The sequence below is a fragment of the Dendrobates tinctorius genome, unplaced genomic scaffold, assembly GCF_039654945.1.
Source record: "Dendrobates tinctorius isolate UK_male_01 unplaced genomic scaffold, ASM3965494v1 ptg000065l, whole genome shotgun sequence".
Taxonomy (NCBI): domain Eukaryota; kingdom Metazoa; phylum Chordata; class Amphibia; order Anura; family Dendrobatidae; genus Dendrobates; species Dendrobates tinctorius.
The window spans coordinates 11,398,324-11,425,924 of record NW_027361733.1 but is presented as its reverse complement, the minus strand read 5'-3'; the positions used below and the strand labels follow the sequence as shown (position 1 = coordinate 11,425,924).

The 27,601-nt window shown below is 44.1% G+C and overlaps 1 long non-coding RNA gene across 1 annotated transcript in view; it reads right to left on the bottom strand.

The window, feature by feature from the left end:
• LOC141094722 (uncharacterized) overlaps window positions 1-27,601 on the bottom strand; it is a 191,900-nt gene that overhangs the window by 61,411 nt on the left and 102,888 nt on the right. The gene's annotated exons all lie outside the window — the stretch shown is intronic.

Here is a 27,601-nt window from a genome sequence, read left to right as displayed (position 1 = left end):
GATATCTGAATGATGTGCGTTGTCTCACTCGCAACCATAGAAAAAAACCGCTGATGGGAGCTGCCCCATAGATGAACACTGGTCCGAGTTCTATGAGATGTTTTATATCACATAGCACTCGTCCGTATTCCTCGCTAGTGTGATCCCGGCCTCACTCAGATTTCTGCTACGTATCTTGTAGTAAAACACATGTCGGATTTGCAATAGCCTAAACTGAATGAGCCTATGATGGAGCTTAGAAGAAACCCTTTCTCAGAGTCCATAGCCTACTCTAATTCTGACTGACGACATCTGCCACCAGTAGAGGGCGCAAGATCATCTGGTAGTTTTCTTGGTTATAAATTACTATAGTGCTTCACAGATATCATTGCTGTCCCCATTGGGGCTCACAGTCTACTTTCCCTATCAATATGTCCCTGGGGTGTGAGAGGAAACCAGGAGAACCTGGAGGAAACACGGGGAGAACATACAAACATCTTGCAGATGTTGTTCTTGGTAATTTGAACCCACAGTTAAGTTTCTTGTGTCTATTACAGTTTACATTTCTCTTTGTATACTACACTTGTGCTAAGCCTTTAGGGCTTATTCATACACCCGTTTTTGGAGTACGAATGCTATCCATGGTTTTCATGGATAGCACCCACACCTACAATAGCGAATGCGGCTCTTCACATGTCTGGGATTTTTTTTGTGGAGTGAGCAGTCGTGGCAGAATCATGGAGACAAGTTGGATCAAAATCATCAATGCAAGTATATACTGTATTTTTCGGACTATAAGACGCACTTTTTTCCCAAAAAACTTTTGGGGAAAATGGGGGTGCGTCTTTTAGTCAGAATATGCTTACAAATGCTGCAGCAGGGGTGCTCTGTGCGGCGGCGGCTCTCTGTGCTACCTGTGCTACGTGGCGAGGCTCCGCCAGCATTTTGTCAAAACCCAGAGGGCCCTGCAGCTCCATTGCTGCGATGCGGTGGCCTCCAGGAAAATGGCCGCTGGAAGCGGCGCATGCTCAGATTCAGATCCCCTGCACCTGTACTGATCAGCCCCAGTAAGCTGAATTCAGACTGTAAGACGGACCCCCATTTGACACATTATTTTTTTTCCCTATATTTCTTTTGAAAATTGGGGGTGCGTCTTATGGTCCAGTGCGTCTTATGGTCCGAAAAATACGGTAGATCTGTGAAAAATTGGACCGCTCTTGGATGACATCCGAGTGCGGTCTGGTTTTCATGGACTGTTAAGATAGAGGAAGCTAGAAAAAACAATTTTTTTTCCACACATCATAAAAACTGATGAACTCAAAGTTTTTCTTGTACATGAAAAAGTAATGTGAATGAACTCTTAATGCAATATGACACATATGTTATTGTGATGGTTCCCATGAGTGTAGGGGTTTCAGGAGCTGAACTCCCTCCATACGTAGCTGATGCTGGCTATATTAAATAGCCGGTATCTGTACCTAACAGTTGCAGTCGGAGTTGAGCTCCAGTCTCAACTGATAACACCTCTGTGAATCTCTGACAGCAGCGTTCAAATGTCATGTGTTCTGGTGTTTGTGCTTCCATCGGCACCATGTGACGAGACCGCAAAGTGCCAATGTATTACCATGAGAGCCGAGGGCATGCTGGAAGCCCTCGTCACCTCCATTGCAATTTCAAGTCCCCTAAGGAGATTAAAAAATAAAGTAAAAAAATATATTGTTTAAAATATACAAACATTAAAAATAACAGTTCAAAATTACCCCATTAAAAATGACGAAATAGGTTTATGTCTTTTCTATTTGTTATCGCCGTATTTATAAAAAGTCATGCATCAAATCATTAAATGCTTTGACAAGAAAAAAATAAAACACACCAATTTTTTTTTTAAGTCACCACTCCTTAAAAAGAGAAAAAAAAAATAAAAATTGATCAAAACGTGTCCATTAAAATTTGGTATTAATGAAACTGTCATCTCATTACACAAAAAACAAGTCCTCACCCAGCTGAATCCATGGAGAAGTAAACCTTCTGAAACTTTTTCTCAACTTAAAGGGAATCTGTCACCCCTTTTTTGAGATATCATAATGATATTCAATTGTGTGTCACATAAGGATTCTCTTAGTACTTTTGCTTCCCCCTGACCCCGCACCTTTCATGCATAAATACTTTTTTTTTTATATCGGTTCAGATGTATGTAAACTGACGCTGTCCGGTCCGCTGGGCGGGGCTTATTCACCTGCTCCCCCCTCCCTGTCTTGCTCTACGCATTTCTTGTGTAGAGCAAGACAGGGAGGGGGGCCCAGTTGAATAAGCCCCGCCCATAAGACCGGACCGTGGCAGCTTACATACATCTGAACCGATATAGAAATGGTAATTATGCATGAAAGGTGCGGGGTCAGGGGGAGGCAAAAGTACTAAGAGAATTCTTATGTGACACACAATTGAATGATATCATTATGATATCTCAAAAAAGGGGTGACAGATTCCCTTTAAATGAAAAAAAATCTATTCAAGTTTGATGTCGCCGTAATTGTACTGACCTGGAGAATATTGATTCAGTAATTTTTACCATAAATTGTATGTCGTTTAAAAACAAAAATGGATTTATATTTCTTTTTTCACTGCAGTTGGATATTTTTTGTTCTTTTTCCAGTACATGAAACTGTACTGTGTCATTGAAAAGTACAACTCGTCCCATACAGAGCCATACGTTCGCCCATACAAGCATGTCAAAGCAGATGTATATTCTTCAATAGATGTTTCTCTTAAACTGGACATCGCTGACGAGAGAAAAACTTTAGTGAAAGCAGCGAACAGGCCAGAAGTAAAAAGTACGAGACTGCAGTTAGCAGAGTGGCAGGCAGGTGGCGCAAGACACAAAGATTAAAAATGTCAATCGATGAGGGGGAATAATTTTTTAGACAGGAGGTACAAATGGAGACGGGTGCACGGAAGGGCAGTAGTGGGGGCCACCGTCACACATATCATAGAAATAAGTTTGAGGTTATTTTATGCTTTTTTTTTTTTTTTTAAAGTTCTACATTTACCTTTTTAGAACTTTTTTTTGTCATTTATTTTTTATTTTCGCTTTAATCTATTGTTATATCTCTTAGTGCAAAACGTGTTCATCTCCTTCTTTCCTGGTTCAGCCCTTATTGCACTCCTCCGATCAGTCTATTTACATCCTTCTTTTCCTCTTCTTTCCTTTAGGTTTTGCAACTTATTTTCCTTTTTTTCTCTGATATTTTGGAAATCGTCAAATACAGTTATGGAAATCGGAAATATACAGCAAAACGGCAATACCTGCTACCAGTGTTTTCATGACATATAAAACCAGAATTTTAGTATGCATATGACATTAGTCTTATACTAAATATGAATGATCTTATTTTTGCACATTAATTTTGGAGTGCGAGTCATTTACTTTTATATGGCCACTTAACCACCAGATTCCAATAGAACTACTGCCACCATCAGCCATTATACTACTTTGTAGCAGCTTTTGCCACTATTTATCTGATTTGCTTAGTTTTTCTGGGATTTTAGCATATATGTGACATTTGTCCTGATCATACGCTGGGGAACTTGTGATGTAATATCTCCACTTTTTCTATGTTTTCTAAATAATTTTTTTTTTTTATTTGGATATTTTTACAATATAAGAGAAATGGAAAATAAAATGTAATATACAGTAACATCAACCTCCAGAAAACAAACTTGTAACTTAGAAGAAACAAAGAAGAAAACAGGGAAAAATTCGGTGAGGAAGGAGGAAAGAAAAAGGAGAAAAGGGGAAAGCAAAAGGTGGACTTAAAAGGAAGGAGTTAGAGATAAAGGGAAATAAAAGAAAGATCATCCATATTATAATCATAGTTATAACGTCACAGGTTTTCAATGTACATGTATTGAAATAAAGTAATACCTATATTTTCTGGCTAAAAATAATAACATTTATGTAGAGAAGTTATTCCTGCTTGGGGATAAGTATTTATTCCGTGACGACCATCTAGAATAAGAGATGTTTCTTAAAGCAAAAGCTTATTTAAAAGAATTACAAGCGGACATTTTTTCTATAATATCTGAAGTAGTAGGAACATCAATAGACTTCCATTCAGATGCAATAAGTGGTTTCTTTATAGCAAATATGTGAATTTAAATATATTTTATCTTCTCGTGGATCCAGTTTGAATAGCGGGAAAGAAGAAATAGTTGATTGAGTTAGTGATTTTATTTAATACTTTAGAGATTTTTTTTCCATACTGTTAGAATTTTAGGACATGTTTAAAAGATAAGTAGAAGATTTGTTTTCTGTCCACATTTTCTCCACTAAGAGTCGGAATGCTCTGTGAAAGCTTTAAGTCTAACCGGTGTGATAGTATTTTAAAGTAATTTTCATGAAGCAATGACGTTGGATTTGTATGTTACATCACTTTTTATATGCTTTTTATTTTTTTTTTTTATTATTTATTAAAAATTCTTTGCATTTACTGCGGGGCGTTATATATCTTTTTTTTCTTGTAGGTGTTTCCAAAAATGCCTAAAGTTCCAAAAATGTTGCACCTTTTCAGGTTGCACAATTTTTTTTGTGACATTTCAAGCATGAATTGCTTGATAAATCGGAGCCAGTGTGCTCATACATATAATGTATCCCCAATTTTGCATAACAGTAAGTCTACATTCACACAATCACTTTTAATTTTGAAGCTAACAAAAATGGCCCTCTCTTCCTGTTTGTCATCAGTTTTTTGTCCATGTTGCATGCATTATTTTCGGTTGGAACTTTCTTTTTTTATCAATAGACTATTAGCAATAGATCAGTTAAAAAAAAATGGATGGATCACTGACATAAAAAGAATGTCTTTTATTTCTCATCTATAAGAGCAGCATGGTGGCTCAGTGGTTAGGAGTCCTAGGTTCAAATCCCACCAAGGACAACATCTGCAAGGAGTTTGTATGTTCTCCCTTGTGTTTGCATCGGTTTCCCCGGGTTCTCCGGTTTCTTCCCACCCACTAAAGACATACTGATAGGGAATCTGTATTGTGAGCCCCGATGGTGACAGTGATGATGATGTCTGTAAAGTGCTGTGGAATTAATGGTGCTATTAAAGTGAGTAAGATAAATATACATTTTTAATAGATAACCATAGACTTTATTGTCTTAGTTGGATCTGAGACACAGATTGTTTTTCTCAGTTATGCTGTTCGTTTCTTAATCCTTCATTGTCAATCATACATACTTGCCACTGCAGCCAGACAGCAAAAGCTGTGAAAATTAAGGCCTCCATACACATTTGGTTAACATCAGATAAACCTACTGCCGACAGTCTGTTGTGTATGGTGAGATAAGGATCCGGCGTGTCCTATTTTTGATTGATGATACCTTTGTTCTCGATGAGATAACTCACCTCCAGAGTCTTTGAGCGGTTCTCTCGTAGAGAACACGATTGTTTGGTTGAGCGGGCACTCGTGTATGGTAGACTTGGTTCAAATAGTTGTTGGCAGAACTATGGTTTGTTCAATCATTTGGCTGGAAGCTATCTGTATGGGAGCCCTAAGGCTAGTTCACATTAAAAAGGGACTCTTCTGAAAGTTCAGGACATTTTGAGGTTTAACTAGAACTTGATTAAAGTGTTCCATCATTTGGAATTTAAATGTTAGCAAGTATCAATCGTCCCATCATACTCAATGCTGTCAGAACATCATAGCAAACATAAGGGCCTTTTACAGACTGACTTCCTACTGAATAGTTCGGCTGGTTGAAAGTGAAAAGTCTAGAAATGAGAAAACTATTCCAGTAGCTTGTGTATAGCACATGGCTTTAAGGAGTTGTCCACTCTTTGACATTCATGACCTATGCTCAGGATAGATCATGAATATCAGATCGGTGGAGGTACAACACTCATCACTCCTATTGAACAGCTGTGTCTGGTGCCGGCAGCAGCTGGATGTTATCAGTTGCGGAGCCTAACAGCACAGCTCCCTCAACTTTATGGTTACTGCTGTAGGGTACTGTAAAGTTGCTGGGGGCAGGAGCCATGGGTGAGCTGCTGCTCCATTACGCCCTATCACTTTACAGGAAAATCGTGTCCCAGTCCCAGTGTGCTGTCATGTGGGAGGCACATTACACTCACTTGTAGGTCGCACGCCTCTGCTGCTTCCAGTTCTCCATCTTCTGGAGCCGCGCACAGTTCGATTTAACACACAGTAGTTTACTGGACAGTTTGAGTTCATCAGATTGTAACACGCAATATTATACACAAAACTTCTTATTTCTTGTTTCCTTAACACAGCACATTCTCAGTATTACTGCTATCTGTTCTTCCTGAACTATCCATACGTTGGCTACCCCTGCCAGCCCCAGAGATTTCCCAGCCAGTTCCGCAGCGCACACTGGATCCGCTACCTTTACTTCTCGCTGTTCTGAGTCCATTGTCCCCTGTAGGCCAGAGAATAAGGCATTCTCCATAGTATCTATACCGAGCCTTGAGCTCTGGACATTGCAGGAATGTCCTCAAGGGATTCCAGTAAGGTTTCCCGCTGCCATGAACGAAAGATACTTGATGACGCTAGTAGCTCACTGCACTTGAACTTGACCTTGGTAACTGTGCTTCCCTATCTGATCTTTACTAGAAATCAGTCCCTTTTTCCTGGGACTTGTTTCTCCAACTGTGGGCTAGTCCCATCCATTAACTATGTCCCTACAGTATGTAGTTGGCATAACTTCCCCAAACATTATACACTATATCTTACCCCACCATCCCTATCTACAGTATGTCTTATACTGTACATTACCAAACATTATTATACATTATCTATACTATGCAGGGGCGTGACTACTGTGGGGCCCAAAGTGCTTAGGGTCCCGATCGCGGAGCTGCAGCCGCTCATTGGCTGTGCAGCTCCGTGCTTTGATTGGCTGCCAGGCTGCAATTGCCCTGACGCGATGGTGCTCTTTGCGCACAGGACCTGAGATGAGGTCACCGGAGGGAAGGAGTTAGACGTCACATGGTCAGGAGCCTCCGTGTATGCAGGACTCTGCTGAGCTGATTGTCATGGTACTGGATGAGGGTAAGTTTGTGTGGGGTCAGGAGTAGTTTACAGGGTGTACGGAGCAGAGCCGTGTGTATACGAGGTGTACGGAGCAGAGCTATATGTGTACGAAGTGTATGGAATGCAGCTGTGTGTGTACGAAGTGTACGGAGCTGAGCCGCATGTGTATGAGGTGGACAGAGAGGAGCCGTGTGTGTATGTAGCGGAGCCACGCATGTACGAGGTGTATGTGGCGCCCCTGAGGCTCAGTCGCCACAGAGGTACTGCACCTTCTAAGGTGTAGTGCCCCACCGCGTAGGTAAGTTGGGAACTCCTTTCCTCACTACAACACCTGCATTCCACACACAGGATAGTTCAGCACTGATCACATTGCGGCTCATGTTTAGAGGGTAGCAGAGCACCTCTGGTGATTCCTTGCTTCCTAACACGAGATGTGCTGGGAGGTGGGTGGAGTTAGATATAAAAGAGTGGGAAAGTTTAGAATTAGAGGTCAGTCTGACAGAAGGTCAGAGGAGTAGGAAGTCACTCAGACAGGAGTCAGGATCCCTGGAAGAGGGATGGAGGGAGGAGTGCTGCAGCTGCCTCAGTGACCTGAGCCAGCTGGCACGGGAAAGAGAACAGAAGGAGAAAGACGTAGAACTGCAACCTAAGCTTCCATAAGAGAGAGAAGGAACAGCGCGGAACGAAGGAGTAGGAGAACAGAGATGAGTTGTGGGTTGGAAGAGGAACCCTGCCTATAGGTTCTCAGCGCAAGGCCGGGGCCCGGTCCCCGAGGTTGTATGGGCACTTATGGTTCTGCAGCAGACACCGTTGGAGTAGTTGGCTGTAAATGCACTACTCCCATCTAAGACTTGGGACACAACAGCAACACGGATAGAGAGCCGGGATCCAGGAGGTCACTGATCAGGCTACAGCTGTCTGTCATACAAGTAGAGTTGTTAGGAACATCTGACAGGAAGAACTTCAGAGTAACCACGGTACTGGAGCTCTTCACACTAAAAGGCGCAATAGAGGAGTCATTCAGGAAAGGTACATGTTGGTGGAGTGTTGGAGAGGAGAAGCTAACTTGCCCGGGAGGTTGGTTGAGTCTTTGCCCCGGAGGACACGGCCTGGAAGCGGGCACCAGTGGTTATCAAGAACTGTGAGTTAAGCGTTGAAACTGCAAGCCCTGGTGTCTTCCAGTCATTGTGCGCCAACAGCGTTAGCACCACTACATCTGGGTATCATTCTTTGCACTATCTGCGCCTACACACTGCCCTGGGGCTACAGCTTCACCTGTGGGGAGCTATACCATCTATGCTGCAACACACCAACAGCCCCAGAGGATCTGCACGTAGCGTTGGCTTATCATCTTGCTTGCCAAACACCACAGGTGGCATCACAAACTATTCTATTTCATTAACTACAAACCACCATTGTCATTGGGCGCCCAGGGCCACGAACCGGATCACTGCTGCTGTGACACATTCCCCTGACACCGGCCCGGTACCGAGTACCCCACAGCCCTGGGTGTGAGAGCGACCCAAGTACATAGCGGAGCCGCGCGTGTACGAGGTGTATGGAGCAGAGCCGCGTGTGTATGAGGTGTACGGAGTGGACTTGTGCGTGTATTTTGGCATGGGGGGGCCCCATAACTTTGTAGTAACGCTACTGATACTATGCATTGCTACACTTATGTTTATTGCTTGGTAACAACATGTATCACATTCCGTGCATTATACTTTACGATATCAATATACAGGTGCAGCTCACAAAATTAGAATATCAGGAAAAGTTAATTTATTTCAAATCTTCAATACAAAAATGTGAACTTCACATATTATATAGAGTCAATACAGAGTGATCTATTTTAAGTGTTTATTTATATTAATGTTGATGGTTATCGCTTGCAGCCAATGAAAACCCAAAAGTCATTATCTTGGTAAATTAGAATACTTTATAACACCAGCTTGAAAAAATGATTTTAAAATCCAAAATGTTGGCCTACTGAAATGAATGTTCAGTAAATGCACTCAATACTTGGTCGGGGCTCCTTTGGCATCAGTTACTGCATCAATGCAGCGTCGCATGGAGGCAGTCTGTGGCACTGCTGAGGTGTTATGGAAGCCCAGGTTGCTTTGATAGCAGCCTTCAGCTCATCTTCATTGTTGAGTCTGGTGTCTCTCATCTTCCTCTTGGCAATACCCCATAGATTCTCTATGGGGTTAATGTCAGATGAGTTTGCGGGCCAATCAAGCACAGTCAAACTGTTGTTTTTAAACCAGGTATTGGTACTTTTGACAGTGTGGACAGGTGCCAAGTCCTGATGCAGAATTAAATTTCCATCTCGAAAAAGCTTGTCGGCAGAGGGAAGCATGAAGTGCTCTAAAATTTCCTGGTAGATGGCTGCGCTGACTTTGGTCTTGATAAAACACAGTGGACCTACACCAGCAGATGACATGGCTCTCCAAACCATGAATGATTGTGGAAACTTCACACTAGACCTCAAGCAGCTTGGATTGTGGCCTCTCTAGAGATGAACGACTTTGCCTTTTTTAGGGTCGAGTCGGGTTTCATGAAACCCGACTTTCGCAAAAGTCGGGTCGAACGAAATCGGCCAACTATAGGGAAAAGTCGGAGGCCGACTGAAACACGAAACCCAATTCAAGTCAATGGGGAAGCAAAGTCAGCAGGGAGTGGAGGACAGTAAACGCACCTACAGTGCCCATTTCAATGCCAAAAACATCAATTCTTATTACTGAAGTTTGTCAACCTTTATTTACTTCATAATAATAGTTACGCATTGAAAACTGGGGGTTATTAGGCTAAAGTTGTGGGGGAGTAGGGCTGGCTCCAGGTTTTCATGTGCCCTGGGCCAAAGAGTGTCAGTGCGCCCCTTTAACATATACCATAACTGATGATGCTCCGATACGGCACAGAAATAAAGGTATAGTACAATGACAAATACTTCGCTGCTAACATGACATGACTGATCTATTTTAAATTGTACAATAGCTCAAAAAAGGACAGTATATTACTCCATACAGTATTATGGCCACCACATTGTGCGCCATGCAGAATAATGAGCCCCATATATTTCTCCATACAGAATAATTGGTCACTCACTTATAATGTTCCATACAGTATATGATGAGCACCAGATAATGCTACAGTATATGATGGTCCTCATGGACGATGCTCCAGTGTGTTATGGGCCCAAATAATGCTCCATATATAATGGGCCCCATTTGTAATGCTCCAGTGTATAATGTGCCCCATAGATGCTGCTCCAGTGTATGATCTGCCCCATGGATGATGCTCCAGTGTCTTATGGGCCCAAATAATGCTCCATATATAATGGGCCCCATTTCTAATGCTCCAGTGTATAATGTGCCCCATAGATGCTGCTCCAGTGTATGATCTGCCCCATTTAGAATGCTCCAGTATATGATGGGCCCCATGGATGATGCTCCAGTGTCTTATGGGCCCAAATAATGCTCCATATATAATGGGCTCCATTTCTAATGCTCCAGTGTATAATGGGCCCTGTAAATGCTGCTCCAGTGTCTGATGTCCCCCATCTGGAATGCTTCAGTATATAATGGGCCTCATGGATGATGCTCCAGTGAATGATGGGCCCTAATAATGCTCAATATATAATGGGCTCCATTTCTAATGCTCCAGTGTATAATGAGCCCCTTAAATGCTGCTCCAGTGTCTGATGTCCCCCATTTGGAATGCTCCAGTATATGATGGGCCCCATTTTTAATTAACCCAGGCATGGTATGTGAAAAGAGCTCCATGGAGTAATTGAAGTGTGTGCTGCCGCATTCTTCACTTTTGGTGTGGGTGAAGGATACAAGGAAAGGGGTTGCTCCTGACCAAAAGCCTGCACTGACGACTCAGTGCTTGCATTTTTTTAAACTTCAGAAGAGGAGGCGATAAAGCTGGAGGCTGTTTCAGCAATGTAAGCCAAAAACAGTTCCTGATGCGCCGGCTTTAAAAGCAGTCTACCTACTCCCAGAAAAGGGAGCCTTACAGGCCTTGCAGAGCTACACCATGACGCAGGCTCAACACCTCCTGCCTTAGCTGCTATTGTGTTTTTGGCACTACCAGCAGATGCACCACCACCACCATCAGTGCCAGGTGGCCCCCCACGCCCACGTCCGCATCCTCTTCCACTATACTTCCGCATGTTTTGGACAATGGACCCAAAATACCAGCAGATATATGGTACTGTATCAGAAGCGTACAGCTCTATACAGTCTAGGGATAAAAGTAAATCTCTGTATATATTTCAGAGTCATACACAGATGCTCACAAAGCTCAGTATGGAGTACACAAAATAAAAAGTTGAAAAATGGAACAATATCACCAGATACAAGATATATAGTATAGTGTAAACATTCTGAATCTCCGTATATATTTCAGGAAGCAGACACAAACGCTCTCAGGCCCAGTATGGATTACACAAGAATATGAAAAGCTGTAAATGGGTAATGTAACACAAGCGTACAGTTGTATACAGTGTTGGGGTAATCTTAAATCTCCAAATATTTCTGGAGTAACAGACAGACATTCACAGGCTCATTATGGATTACACCAGAATCTAAATAGCAAAAAAGGTTACTGTATCAGAAGCGTACAGCTGTATACAGTGTTGGCCAAATTTGAAATCTCGGTATATATTTCCGGAGTCACCCTCAGACGCTCACTCAGGCTGGGTTTGACCATAATAAAAAATGTTGCAAAAAAGGTACTGGATAGCAAGATAGCAAGTATATATATTATAGGGTACAATTGAAATCTCTGTATACATAGTCCCGTAGTCTCTCTAAGATGCTCACTCAGTATGGATTTGACCGTAATACTAAATGTTGAACAAAGGTACTGTATAACAAGATACAAGCTGTATCGAGTATAGGGTAAAAATTGGTTTCTCCGATTCACCGTATATATAGAAGTTGTAAACCACACATGCTCACTCCCAAAGAATGATACCGTAATAAAAAATTTTAAACAAAGGTACTGTATCAGCACATACCAGGTGTATCCACGCTAGGGATAATTGTAAATTTCAGTCTATACTTCCGGAGTCAGACACAGATACTCACAGGCTCACTATGTATTACACCGGAATTTAAAAAGTAGAAAAAGGGAAAGGTATTCGAAGCGTACAACAGTATACGGTGTTGTGGTACTTTTAAATCTTCGTTTATATTTCAATCTCATTAAGCCAGTCCAGACTCTCCGCTAGTGGAAACTACATGGATACAAGTACAGAGGGAAAGTTGAGTGTTAGCAGAAATTTGAGAATTACTCATCGCGAGAAAACCTCCCGGTAGATGTTGCAGAGGCGATGCAGACCCTCAATTACTGTGTCTGTGGAGACAGCGAAAACGGTTCTTTGTGAAGAAAGGATTGCTTTATCGCAGTGGCGTGGATCACATCACCGTTACTCATCTCCATCAAATTGTGATCACAGGGAGAGATGTAGACATGGTCCTCACTGCCTATCATGATGTGTCTGGTCATTTTGGAGTGCAAAAGACAGAAGCCACAGGCCGTAGGCGATTCTATTGGATTGGCATGAAAGGAGACATTGAAAAATGCTGGCAGGAATGTCACACGTCTGTGACTATCACAACTGTGAAAGGTGATCATAAAGCAACACTGCATCTGCTTGTAAGTTAACGTCCATTACAAATGGTAGCCATTGATCATCTGAAGGTAGAGGCCAGCAGGACAGGCCATAGCTACATCTTAACTGTGGGAGGCACGGCCCCCGTCGAGTGTCCGGGCCGGGGGACAGAGTTCGGGGACGGACCGTTGTGACGGACAGCTGGGCTGGGGGAGGGACCAGTATAAAGGGGGCAGGGAATTCCCGGGACAATGAGTCAGCAGACCGGGACAGAGGCAGCAGGAGACCTTGGAACCGACTGAAAGCTAGAGCGACTTACCAGTGCCAGGGAGGACGCTCACTGAGGACTCCAGGGGGAGGGCGCCAAGACAAACATCCGAGACTTGCTGCCCCGCTCCAACTCGCGGCCGCTGCCGCCTCACTCCAGCCCACGGCTGCGGCCTGTTCCCCGCCACCCGCAACCGCTTTGCTCTCACCAGTGGCCGCGGCAAGTACTGTCCCACTCCGCCTCTGCTTGCCGTGGATTCCCCACCGCAGCCATTAGCTGCGCAGGTGGCCTGCCCTCCGCCACCCCACATCGCTGCTACTTGCCCCAGTCCGGAGGCTGCGGCCCATCCATCCAAGGACTCCGCCAGGGCCTGTGGGGCTCCAGTGTCATCAGAGCGCCGGAGCGCGCAAAGGCTTCGTCAATGCTTCAGCAACTGGGCCCAGCGACTGCCACGCTGAAAGACCACCATCCCGACTGGTGAGGGATGTCTGGACGGCTCAGTTGACTATATAATTAAGGACCTGTAGTCGGCCCTATAGTGACCGGCTATTGCTGGATGTAGTCGTGTTCTACCCCGTTTGTGTTTGCTTGTAAAGAGCCCCTGCGAGGGCAACCCTTGTTACCCCTTTTGTTGATCAGGCCGTGACGGAGGAAAGTTCCCTTTAGTCCTATAAACGTTGTTATAGAAAGCACCAAATTGTCTTGCGACTAGTCACTGCATCCTGGGTACCTGCAAGCACCACATAACCATCATCGATCAATACACCAAATTTCTAGTGGCCGTCCCTGTGAAGGATTTAACTGCCCAGACTACACAGCGGTGGAGCAGGGAGAGGTAAGTATTGCAACTTGCAAGTGCTGTGGCCAGGACCCCCTGGCCCCCCGAGTGGGCCCCCCCACCGTCAGAGACACTGTATTATACTATGAGGGGCCCTGTGCCAGTGCCGTCGGCTATTAGTGGGCCCATCCACCTGTTCAGAGCAACAGCACTTGACCGGGTGCGCCAGGTGTTGACTCCAGCCCTGGGGGGGGGGCAGCCCATTTAGGGAGGTTGAAAAAATGCCATATGTTGATGTGTAGGCTGGACATTCAGCTGCTGCAAATGGCGGAATCGGGCAAGTCCGAGGAAGAGGAGGACAAAAGCGAGGCAGTTTTCTGGCAACCTATGTGTCATCAGGGGAAGGTGGGACAAAATCCTTTGAAACCCATGCATGGTTCATTTTAAGGAAGGTTAGATCATCCACATTTTGGGTCGACTGACGGGTCCTTTTTTCTGTCAGGATTGATCCAGCAGCACTGAAGACTCTTTCAGAAAACACACTAGCAGCAGGGCAAGCGAGCTCCTGTAAGGCATAGTGAGCCAATTCAGGTCAGGTGTCCAGTTTAGAGGTCCAATAGTCAAAGGGGAATGACCTGTGAGGGAGAACATCGATATGGGAGGAGAAGTAGTTTGTAACCATAGTTGACAACTGCTGTCTCCTGTCACTTTTAATCTATGCAGTATTAGCAGCCGTGTGAGCGGTACTTGAGAAATCATTCCACATGGTCATTAGACCCCTGTCTTCAACGCCACTTTCGCTGTGTGCACCACGAACACCTCTTCCATTGTGCCCACTACGGCTCGTGGGAGAGCCAGCACCGCTGCTGTGTGCTGGGAAAGCCTCAAACGGTTTGCCAGAGTTGCTGGTTAGCCAATATTATCTCTAGGTTCTCCTGTGGCATGAAAAAATCCTCCCCTTTCACTGCACACTAACTGTACAGTGAAAAGCGCTATCAGCAGATGCAATTTTTTTTTCTTCTTCCCTGCCTAACGCTCTCCCTATTCAGAATCAGAAGCAGCAGCACCTCTCCCTATTCTAAGATGGGCAGAAGTAAGATGGCGGTCGGCAGTCGCGGCCTTTTATACCCACTGTGATGCCACACAAAGCCAGCCAATCACTTCAATGCCCTTCTCTAAGATGGTGGTGGCCGCTGCCCATGTCATCGCGTTGCCCACAGTGTGCGTCCTCCATCATTGGCTGAGAAAAGGCGCTGGAAGCATTATTTGAAATGCGACTTTGGCGCTCTGATCGGCGACCTCATGGCCGACCTCACGCTATGGTCGGGTTTCGATCGGCGAAACCCAACTTTAGCTAAAGTCGGCTATTTTTAAATTTGACTGACCTGTTTCGCTCAACTCTAGGCCTCTCCACTCTTCGTCCAGACTCTGTGACCTTGATTTTCAAGGTCTAATGTGACAACACACAACATCGTTCACACTATAATACAACTTGACTGTTGACTTCAGGGGCAGGAACATGACAGTACAGTCCACCACTGTTAAAGTACTGCAGATTCACTCTTCGAATAGGGATGCATGTGCTGTACACAGCCATGGGCACTGTACAGTAGGTGAGACGGAGCTGTGCAGCGAATTCTCTTCAGAGAGAGAATCCATCCGATTATGCAAATGTCACTTTGATCAGAGTGTGAGCATAGTGTGATCTGATTATCTCTGATGAGGAGGAGATGGAGAACAAAGTGTCTCCATCTTCTCCATTGTATCAAATGTCATCTGAGTGCAGTCCGATGTTTCCATGTGCTTATTGACTTGCATGGTCGAATACGATCCAAATATTGGATCAAACTCTGACACCTTGCGAAAAAAACTGATGTGCACAGCCCCATAGACTAACATTGGTCCGAGTGGGATCTGAAGTTAAATTGTCAAATCACACTAAGGCCGGGGTCACACTTGAGTGCAATGAGAGAAACTCGCGCCTCAATACCCGGCACTGCCGCCGGCGGTTCGGACTGGAGTGTTCAGCTGCATAGAGAGACATGCAGCCGCACACTCCGGTCCCGAGTGTCGGGTATTGAGGCGAGAGACTTGCGCGAGTTTCTCGCATTGCACTCGCAAGTGTGACCCCAGCCTAAGACCAGAAATAAGATGGTGTGCACCTGACCTAAGGTTAGTTCATCAATATAAATGTAGTGGATGGACAACTTCAAAACAGAAGGCATTGTTTTCAGGCAAAATTTTCATCAACACGATAAATTGTTAAGTCCCAATTATTAACACAGCTCACATGCACCAATCCCACCATGGACAGTGATCAAACATATGCAGGCAAGAACAGGGAAGTACATATTGTCAAAAAATCACTGACCGCCACAATTTTCCTGACATATTTGCTGCATATTTGCGTTTTTGCTTGAAGTTTTTTCTTCGGAAAAGAAGTTATATTTTACACTACCTACAAAAGCTGTGAGATTACAGAAATCTCATTCACGCAATTCTATTTTTCCCTGAATGAACTTGAGAACTGCATTATTTTTAAAATTTGCAGCATGTCCATTCTTTGAGCGTTTTACAGCCTTCTTTCACCAATAGTAAGTAATGAGAAAGTGCAAAACTGCTGCTGCAAAAAAGCAACGAAAAAAAAGCAGAAAAACCTACATTTTGAACCTAGCATTTTTACTGTCAATAGAGCATGCTACGTGTGAACATAGGCTAAATCAGGAAGATTTTTTTCATGCCACAAGTCTACAGCGCATAATTCTGATAGTAAATTGGTAATTACAGTCATAGTAAAAATCTGTACGAGTTTCACAAGCTACAAAAAAGATTAAGGACACATCCAAATTTTTTTCATGGACAGGGGAAAAATGTGCCCTAATTTTACAGACTGTCCAGTAATTCATGGAAACTTGGCAACCTTGTGCCATTCTTGATCAGCTATTATTAGGGCTTGTGCAGACGACTATTTTTGGTTCGAGGGCAATCCAACAAAACATCGGATAGCACTCGGACCAATGTTAGTCTATGGACCATGCACATGTCCATATTTTCCTCGGATTGAGCCGGACCGAGGAAAAAAAAAAAATAATCGCTGTATGCCCAAGTTTGAACTGATATTCGGATCGCACTCGGTGATGCAAGTCAATGGTCCATGGAAAACATTGTACTGCGTCGGATGGACAAATTTATTTCTCCGTCTTTTCCCGATCCAAAAGAATCGGTTCACCTTCTGATCTGAATTGGATTAGAATATGATTTGCATAATCAACCCGATTCTCTCGGATGACAAATATACTCGTGTGACCCCAGAATTACTGTTATTAATGCTAACGTGTCCTTAGAGATAATCTCAGAATTGCTTCTACCAGAGACCACATTATGGAACATTAGAGACCATTTCTTCAGCGGGGGGCTACGTGGTAGAGATATGTGCACATACGCCCTCGTTCGGTCTGTTCCTGATCTACGAGACTGAAAACCACGTGCGCTTGTTTAATATCTGATAAAAGGCAGCGTAACCTCCAGAACGACTCGCCTCACTTTCCTCCAGAGACGCAGCAACTGACAATTGTTTTATCTAAATTTTTTTCATCTTCTAAAGCAAAGAATTGTTTACCCTAAAATAGGAAACCGGTAGATTTTAGTCATTATAACGCGGCCGTGGCGCACTGGTCCTTGGCTTCTATTTCAGATGAACAGGAAAGATAAGACGTATGGTTAGACCGATCTTATGAAAGAGAGAAATCTTTCCTAGTGAGATGAGGGGAGGCAGATTTTTTGTTTAACTCTTTTTTTTTTCTTTTTAACAAATGTAATTATTTTGCAGCAATGCGTGGCCTGTCTGGAGATGTCACTGCTACCGCTGCAAAGCATTACTAATTATAGCCATAAAGGGGTCATTGTGAGGCTCTCGTCAGATGGGATGTGACTCCAGCCTGGTAATGAGGAACACCAGCAGCTATTTTTACAATGAAATTCATCCTGTTTTAGGTTTTAACAATACAATTATTAAATGTTAATATTATTGGTACTGTGTTTTATACTATTTTATTGCATTTAGTTATAAATATATATATTTGCGCTAGAATTATTATCCTATGACCCGATAAAAAATAAATAAACAATACAAAGTGGGAAAATATATGAATATAAAAATTAAAATTAAAAAAGATGATAAGAATACTGCTGACACATGTACAGAGGAATCTGTTGAAGCACACCTTGGCATAAAGAAGTGTTTACCTTAATATGCAGAGTATGCAGTCAAATTCTTAATGCATAGGTAGCAATGTTATTTCTCCAAAAATACCTTGACATAGCTGAGTCCTAGTGCAAGCGGTATTGCTATTCCCGGTCCAGAGTGAGGTAGCAGTTTCAAATAGTTGCCGGGGAGAGGAGCGGTTCTTAGTGATTCACCTGCGGTGTCCTGTACCTTGCCGGCTTAAGCTAGCAGACGGCGCATCTGTCGCTATCTATTGGAGGTGAGCGCGTCAGCCAGCAGGACGATTGTCACCGGTCGGGACAACGTCCGATACCTGTGATCACACCGCAGGTGAATCACTAAGAGTGAGGTAGCAGTTTCAAGTTTTAAGATTTTGAGGCTGTCGCTTGGCAACTCAGAGCTTCAACTCCCTCCATAAGTTTCCTATGGGATTAAGGTCAGGAGACTGGCTAGGCCACTCCATGATCTTAATGTGCTTCATTTTTAGCCACTCCATTGTTGCCTTGGCTGTATGTTTTGTGTCATTATCTTGCTGGAAGACCCAGCCACTACCCATTTTTAAGGTCCTGATGGAGGGAAGGAGGTTGTCACTCAGGATTTTACGGTACATGGCTCCATCCATTCTCCTATTGATGCAGTGAAGTATTCCTGTGCCCTTAGCAGAGAAACACCCCCAAAACACATTGTTTTCACCTCCATGCTTGACAGTGGGGATGGTGTTTTTTGGGTCATAGGCAGCATTTCTCTTCCTCCAAACACGGCGAATTGAGTTAATGCCAAAGAGCTCAATTTTTGTCTCATCTGACCAGAGCACCTTCTCCCAATCACTCACAGAATCATCCAGGTGTTCATTGGCAAACTTCAGACGGGCCTGAACATGTGCCTTCTTGAGCAGGTAGACCTTGCGGGCACTGCAGGATTTTAAACCTTTACGGTGTAATGTGTTTCCTATGGTTTTCTTGGTGACTGTGGTCCCAGCTGCCTTGAGATCATTAACAAGTTCCCCACATGTAGTTTTAGGCTGATCTCTCACCTTCCTCATGATCAAGGATAGCCCACGAGGTGAGATTTTGCATGATGCCTCCTAATCGATGTCGATTGACAGTCATATTGTATTTCTTCCATTTTCCTACTAGTGCACCAACAATTGTCTCCTTCTCACCCAGCGTCTTACTTATGGTTTTGTAGCCCAATCCAGCTTTGTGTAGGTCTATGATCTTGTCCCTGACATCCTTATAAAGCTCTTTGGTCTTGCCCATGTTATAGAGGTTAGAGTCTGATTAAAGGGAATCTTTCACCCCTTTTTTCGGCTATCAGCTGCCGGCGCTGACATCAGGGGCTTATCTACAGCATTCTGTAATGCTGTAGATAAGCCCCCGATGTAACCTGAAAGATAAGAAAAACAAGTTAGATTATACTCACCCAGGAGGGCAGTCCGGTCCAATGGGTGTCGCGGTCCGGTCCGGCGCCTCCCATCTTCATACGATGCCATCCTCTCCTTTCCTTCCTTTCGTGGCTCCGGCACAGGCGCACTGCTCTGCCCTCTTGAGGGCAGAGCAGAATACTGCAGTGCACAGGTGCCGGACCTCTCCCTGCACCTGCGCACTGCAGGACTCTCAAAATGTGGTGATTCAAAAACTATTTTTTGCAATAAAAAGCATCTTTTAGCATGTGACAGCTGCCAAACATAAAAACCTGCTATAAATAGTAAATCATACCCCCCCCTTTATCACCCCCTTAGTTGGAGAAAAATAACAAAATAAAAAATAATGTATTTATATCCATTTTCCCAGTTGGGTTAGGGTTGGGGCTAAAGTTAGGGTTAGGGCTAAGGTCAAGGTTGGGGCTAAAGTTAGTGTTGGGGCTAAAGTTAAGGTTAGGGTTGGGGCTAAAGTTAGGGTTGAGATTAGGGTTAGGATTGTGGTTAGGGTTATGGACAAATTGCACAATAACTTTTGTGGTCCAATGTCTCCTGTTACCTTTGGGAAAATAAAAAAAATTGGACCTGAAGTAATTTTTTGTGAAAAAAAGTTAAATGTTCATTTTTTTTAAACATTCAAACAATTCCTGTGAAGCATCTGAAGGGTTAATAAACTTCTTGAATGTGGTTTTGAGCACCTTGAGGGGTGCAGTTTTTCGAATGGTATCACTTTTGGGTATTTTCTATCATATAGACCCCTCAAAGTGACTTAAAATATGATGCGGTCCTTAAACAAAAAATGGTGTTGTACAAATGAGAAATCTCTGGTCAACTTTTAACCCTTATAACTTCCTAACAAAAAAAAAATTTGGTTCCAAAATTGTGCTGATGTAAAGTAGTATCTCTGTGATTTAAGGGCATGAAAATTCAAATTTGGAAAATTGTGAAATTTTCAAAATTTTTGCCAAATTAACGTTTTTTTTCACAAATAAACACAAGTCATATCAAAGAAATGTTACCACTATCATGAAGTACAATATGTCACGAGAAAACAATGTCAGAATAACTAGGAAGCGTTCCAGAGTTATTACCTCATAAAGGGACAGTGATCAGAATTGTAAAAAGTGGCCTGGTCATTAACATGCAAACCACCCTTAGGGGTTAAGGGGTTAATATATATAAAAAAAACCTCTTCCAAAAGTCATGAAAACCAGTTCAGGAGACTCTTCAGGGGGTATGTGAACATGACATCTTTAATGTGACCGTGGAGCCACTGAAGTTTTTTTTTTCCAGAAGGCCACTTCAGGAAAAAGCCAGCTTTTAGTGAAGCTGCTCAGCTGATGTTTTTGCCTTCATTTTCATGGCGACTCCATCAACATCATTTTTTGTCCTGTATCTTTTATCATGGAAAACAAGTAACTTCCAAACGAATGCACCCGAAGAGTGAACATGTTACTTCTGTACCTTGAATCGGATAAAAGAAATGGCATAAGACGGACCATGTGCACAGCAATGTCGTTTTGCCATTGTTGTGCATTATGTCCATTTTGATGGTGGTTTTCTGGTGCTTTTTTGGGCAGAATCCACCTGAAAAAAGACATTTCTTTGCACATACCCAGAAAAAGAAAAATTCCTCTAAAAAATTTTGCAAGAAATGAGTGCTTCCTGAATCCATCAAAACCCTCAGGCTATGTGCACACGATGCAGATTTGCTGCGGATCCGCAGTGGATTTTTTCGCCCAGAAATGCTGCAGATCTGCACTGTGATTTACAGTACAATGTAAATTAATGGAAAAAAAAAGCTGTGCAGATGGTGCAGAAAAATCAGTGCGGAATTGCTGTGGATTTAAAAGAAGTGCATGTCACTTCTTTTGTGCGGATCTGCAGCGTTTCTGGACCCCTCCACGATAGAAATCCGCAGTGGCAAAAACTGCAGAAAATCTGCACAAAATCCGCATCAATTCCACGGCAAATCCGCACAAAATCCACATAACAGCGGCAAATCCGCGGCTGCGGATTCTGCCAGGAGATGCGGATTTTGTGCAGAAAATTCTGCACCACTTTTCCTTCGTGTGCACATAGCCTAAGGCTGGACAAATCCTTAAAAAATAATAGTTCTAACAGAAGGAGAACCAGAGATTTGGGCCAAGAGCGTGTTCAGGCATGATGAGGAGCGAACCTGCAGGCGTTCCCTATTTCATACAGATCCTTCTACCATTTATAAGAAAACTACTTTTTTCAGGATTGTGAAGGTAATACAGACAATCCTGGATGAGTTAGTTATGAGAAAAATACCAAAAACTGAAAATGGAATGTTTTTGTGTCTCTGCTTCAATTAACCGCCACTCTGAGATAAGATGACAGATCTGAGCCTGAGTGACCTACAGGTCAAGAAAATAGTGTCTCTTGTTTCCTTGTCATAATGCCAGCTCTTATTCATACTTCCCTCATATCAGCCAAAATTTACTGGGACGTATTTTAACCTGGAGTGCCTGGTCTGAATTCACTTTCTGATGAAGGCAATGTAGGTAACAGCAGGTTCGCAGGATGCAGTGACGAGACACGAGACTGAGTGTCGTTTTGGAAAATAACGTTTATGAACTGGAGCCGCTAGGGCTATACTGAGCAACCAAAAAGGGGTAACACTAATTGTCTTTGCAGGGACTCAACAACAATAACACTTTTCTTTAATGAGAATGTGACTGACCCAGCAAGGCCAGCTATTATGGGGCCACAAAACGGCCAACTACGGGTCCTTATTTCCTAAAGTCAACTTATCCTTCCTGACGTCCCTCGGTGTCGCTGGTGTGGCTGCTTTGGTGTCGCTGATGTGGCTGCTTTGATGTCGCTGATGTGGCTGCTTTGACGTCGCAGCCGCTGGGCCCAGCTGTTGAGGAACTGTCGTTGTCTTCAGGTGTCCAGCACCCAGGAGAAGTCGATGAAGAGTTTGCAGCTGGTGTCGATGGTTTCGGACCCATGAAGATACTCCGGTCCAGGGCTGGGGCTCCTCCGGGTCCAACTCTACCTCCGTGATCCCTTTGCCTTCTCGTCCGAACTACAGAGAGTAGGGGGTGTAGCCTGTAACTCGATGTACTCGGTTGTTATAGACCCATACTAATTCAGGGACATATTCGGGCCAACGGGCCTTCTTGTCACTCTCCAGAGTATGCAACATTTGGATTAATGTCCAATTAAATTGTTCGCAGGCCTCGATTCCCTGCGGGTGATACGGCGTGGTCCGAGATTTGTCAATACCATAGAGACGGTGTAGTTCCTCCATAACTTTTCCCAGAAAGCAAGCTCCTTAATAATAATAATCTTTATTTATATAGCGCCAACATATTCCGCAGCGCTTTACAGTTTAACAGTTTCAAAACACAAGCCATAAGTAACAACGTTAGCAATACAATAAATAAGGCAAAATAAGACGAAATAAGACGACCCTGCTCGTGAGAGCTTACAATCTTCAATGAGGTGAGGGAGATACAAAGTACAGGTATGTATTTACAATTGTATATTTACAATGAAGGTCCAGCCATCTTGAGGGAGTGAAGGATGGATGGATATAGTGAATGGGCTACACACGCACACTTACACATAGAATGACTTTGATTAGTGAACGTGATAAGCCACTCTGAACAAATGTGTTTTGAGGGAGCGCCTAAAACTATGCAAATTGTGGTTAGTCCTAATTTCTTGGGGTAGAGCATTCCAGAGGATAGGAGCAGCACGGGAGAAGTCTTGGAGTCGGGAGTGAGAGGTACGGATTAGTGCAGAGGTTAGTCGAAAGTCGTTTGCAGAGCGCAGCGATCGGCTAGGCCGATAGACAGAAATGAGGGATGAGATGTAGGGGAGTGCTGCACAGTGGAGAGCTTTGTGGGTGAGAACAAGTACTTTGAATTGGATCCTATAATGAATGGGCAGCCAGTGTATTGACTGACGAAGAGAGGACACGTCCGAGTACCGATTAGCCAGATGGACAACCCTGGCTGCTACATTAAGTATGGACTGGAGAGGGGATAGTTGAGTGATGGGGAGGCCAATTAAGGCCTCTTTCACACATCAGGTTTTCGCCGTCAGGCGCGATCCGGCTCGTTTGACAAAAACCGGATCCGGCGAAATGCAATGCCGGATACGGTTTCCCCCCCCATTGACTTGCATTTGCGCCGGATGGCCATGCGTTTCGTCCGGTTTTCGCCGGATCCGGCAATGTGTCGCAATCCGGCGTCTGGAAAAAAACGGCAACTGTAACGTTTTTTGTCTCTGGCGAAAAAGCTTGACCCGTCGGATCCGGCGCCTCCGGCTTTTTCACACAATGAAAGTCTATGAGCGCCGCAATGCGCCGGATCCGGCAAAAGCCGGATCCGTTTTTTTGGGTCTGAGCATGCTCAGTAGCTCTGCCCACAGCACACATATATAAAAGCATGACAGTGGGACCCTCAGCCACACCCAACATGCCACCCAAGACAGGAACCAGGCGCAGGAGAAGGCAGGAGACCACTGCAGCACCATCAGCACCACCACCACCCCAAATGGAGCAGCAAAGGGAACATGCTGAACAACGGGAGGGGAGTCCACCAGCAGATGAGAGACGGCAATTATCAAATCCCCCATTCCTCAAAACTAGGGCCATGGAATATCAAGATATTCATTGGCCCTTTGTTTCTCTTTATTCAACAGCCGCCCAAGAGATGCAGCAGCAGCACCACCCACAGCCATGGAGTCTGGCCAGCAAGAGGACATCACATCTTCTTCTGGGAGCCCTCCCTCGCATCGTCAGCGTTTGATGGTAAGTTTTTATTTCCAAAATCCATCATCTCTGTAATATATGTCTATTCAGTGCCTTTTATTTCAAAACAGGAATCACAAGCTGAAGAGGAGCTCCCAGAAGAAGAAGGAAGGGGTGGACAGACACCTGGAGTGGGCTCACAATTGGTAAGATTTTTTCATCAAACGCTGAAACACAACATCACACTACACACAACACATAGAAAACAAGGTACCGCAGACATCACACAGCAAACAAATATGCCAACATCCAAACACATAAATTTTTTTCTTTTCTTCTCTAGTCTTCCCAATCTGGTGCTCGGCCAAGAGGTCCTCGCAGTGCCTCCCAGGGTCGTCGGCGACAGCAACGCGGCAGTCACCAGCGTGTAAGTACTGTATAATATTTAAGCTAAATTTTGGTACACTTTTTATTTCATGTCTTAAAGTGTGGTGCCTAATTTTGCTATTTTTCTCTTTTACTTTAACAGCCTTCACTACGTGCTCCCGACTCTGACGGTGAGGATGGAGGAATAGATGTGGACCACCTCATCGATCTCGTCAGAGAAAGGGAGCCGCTATGGAATATGGCTGACCGCCGCCATGCTGACCTGATAGTTACCCGACGGGCTCTGGGAGGAAATCTGTTCGCCTCCTTGTGGACCGCTGGGAGGACCTCGATGCTCGGGCCCAGATTAAAGAGCGTAAGTATATACAGTACCGGTTGCTTGATGTAATCCAGTGTTTCCCGAACTCCAGTCCTCGTGGTCCCCACGGACCATGTGTTCAGGATTTCTATTTACTATGGAAATCCTGAAAACATGACCCCTGGGGACCATGAGGACTGGAGTTTGGGAAACACTGATATTGCATACTAACCACTTTGTCCTTTCTCGTTTCAGGGGACAGAATTGTGAAGCGGTGGCGGTCTGTGAGGGATCGTTTCAAGAAGGAGTTCAATAAAGAGATGTGGGCCCCGAGTGGATCTGGAGGACGCAGGAGCAAGTACAAGTATACACGAGCCCTGTCGTTCTTCCGGAATACAATGGTCAATACAAGGTAAATATTACACACCACATGTAAAAAAAAAATGTTTAGATGTAAAAAAAATTTTTCAGCCAGGGCCATGCCATGTCACTATTTTAATTGTTTTTTTTTTCTCTTTATTCCACAGCACGGTGAGCAGCACTCGGGAGCCTGCACGATTGGACCCTTCTGAGGCGATCCCTGAGGAGACCGGCACCGAGGGACACTTCGACCACCCCGGTACATCTGCACCTTCCCACACATTACACCCATCTGTCCCATCCACCAGCGCAGGAGCATCGTGGCCGACAACATTACATGAAGCTGCTGGTAAGGAGATCGCTTTCCCTTTACCCCACCCTTCTGCCCCTGCCACCTCTAGTACACCTGCGGGTACTGGGCGGCAGCGGCAGAGGGGTCAGGAAAAGACTTACGCGCCAGAGTTCTTGCATCTGAATGCATCTTTCCAGAACTGTCTCAAAGTCTTGTCAGAGGAAATCTCCGCAGGCTTTCAGCAGATCAACTCCAGCATTCTGGAGGTGAAGACACTTCTGCAAACCATGCATTCAGAAGCAAGATCTTCGCCAAACCACACCTTTTTCAGGTCTGTTGTGGAGCGCATGGAAACGCTCTCTCCTAGCCAGCAGATGCATGTAATGCATTTGTGCCACGGTGCTCTCCAGCACGTTACCTCCCAACCTCATCCTCCCACCCCAGTAGTTCCTCCACCTGCACCCCCTCCAGCCACTTTCCATCCTCTTCCTCCTATTACATACCAGCCACCTCCCCAGTACCAGCAACTTCCCCAGTACCAGCAACCTCCCCATTACCAGACATCTCCCCACTTCCAGCAACCTGCCCCGTACCAAACTCCTTCCCCGTACCAAACTCTTTCCCCATACAACTTTCCATCAACATCATCTACTCCTACAGTCCCTGCCCAACCCTCCACTCCACCACCCACCACCTCTTCTGCCTCCCACATGTCCACCCATTCTCTAGCTTTTTCCACATCTTCACCTCTAACTGTTCCTTCCCCACCACGATCCCAGTCCTCTCTCCACACTCCCAGTGTCGAAGTGTCCCGCAGCCCCTCCAGCAGTATTTCCACCCCACACTACACAAATTTATAATGTGTGTATTTTAATAAAAAAAGACCAGTTTTATGGTTTCAAACCTTTATTAAAAAAGTTTATTTAAATTTAAAAACAGTTTACTAAAAAAAAAAAAAATTTAAATAAAAGTTAAATTATTGTTTACACTGGTTGTCTGTCATTTCTTTCTGCGGCGAAATATGTTAAAAAAAAGGTTAAATACAGGGTATTTAAAAGGTAAAAAGGTATTCAAAACCAGGTATATAACTGTGGGTAAAAGGTAAATAAATTTTAGCTTTTTGCCACAGTTGTGCTCCTGGTTGTGTTTGAAGCAAAGTATTTCACCTAAAAAGTTGTGTTTATTGTTGGTGATTTCCTAACAATGTACACAACTTTTGTTAAAAGGTGAAATACTTTGCATAAAACACAACCAGGTACACACCTGTGGCCTAAAGCTAAAAATAGAGACCATGACAAGATAGCCAACTTTGGTTGGCAAAGGTATATACTGTTGGTACAGAAGGTACACAAGTTTGGTTAGGGCACAAATCTTTCACACTCTGTCATCCTGCCAGTGTACTCTGCCTTGAGGTGACAAAGTATAGTGCAAAATTGTCCCTCATTACTGAAACCGTCACAGAACTTCTAGTGGTAATGTTCTGGTAATCTTGCAAGGTGGTTTCTTCAGAGGTGTCCTCAATGGAAATGGGTTCCTTGCAGATAACAAAATTGTGGAGTACCACGCAAGCTTTGATCACCTCGTCCACAGTTTCTGTCTTGAGGTTGATCGCAGTCAATAGGACCCGCCATTTGGCTGTCAGAATACCAAAGGTACATTCAACCATTCTTCTTGCTTTTGTGAGGCGGTAATTAAAAATGCGTTTTGTTCTTAACAATCCTCTGCTACCGTACGGTTTCAAAAGGTGTTCTGACAGCTGGAAGGCTTCATCCCCTACACAGACAAATGGCATAGGTGGACCAGATGTTTGCGGCAGCGGTCTAGGGGGTGGGAACTGGAAGGTGTTTCCATACAGTTTACGCCCCAGGCAGACAGTTTGAAAACTTGAGAGTCATTTGAGCGACCATAGGCCCCAATATCAACAGCAATAAATTTGTATTCCGCGTCAGCGATGGCCATGAGGACAATTGAAAAATATTTCTTGTAATTGAAATATTCCGATCCCGATCCGGCTGGCTTTACAATGCGGATATGTTTCCCGTCCACAGCGCCCAAGCAGTTCGGAAACTGACATATCTGTTGAAACTTTTCAGAAATTTCAATCCACCTCTCTGTTGTGGGCTCTGGTAAAAACTCTTCAGCTAAGGAGTCCCACAGTGCACGGCATGTGTGCTTCACTATTCCAGATATGGTGG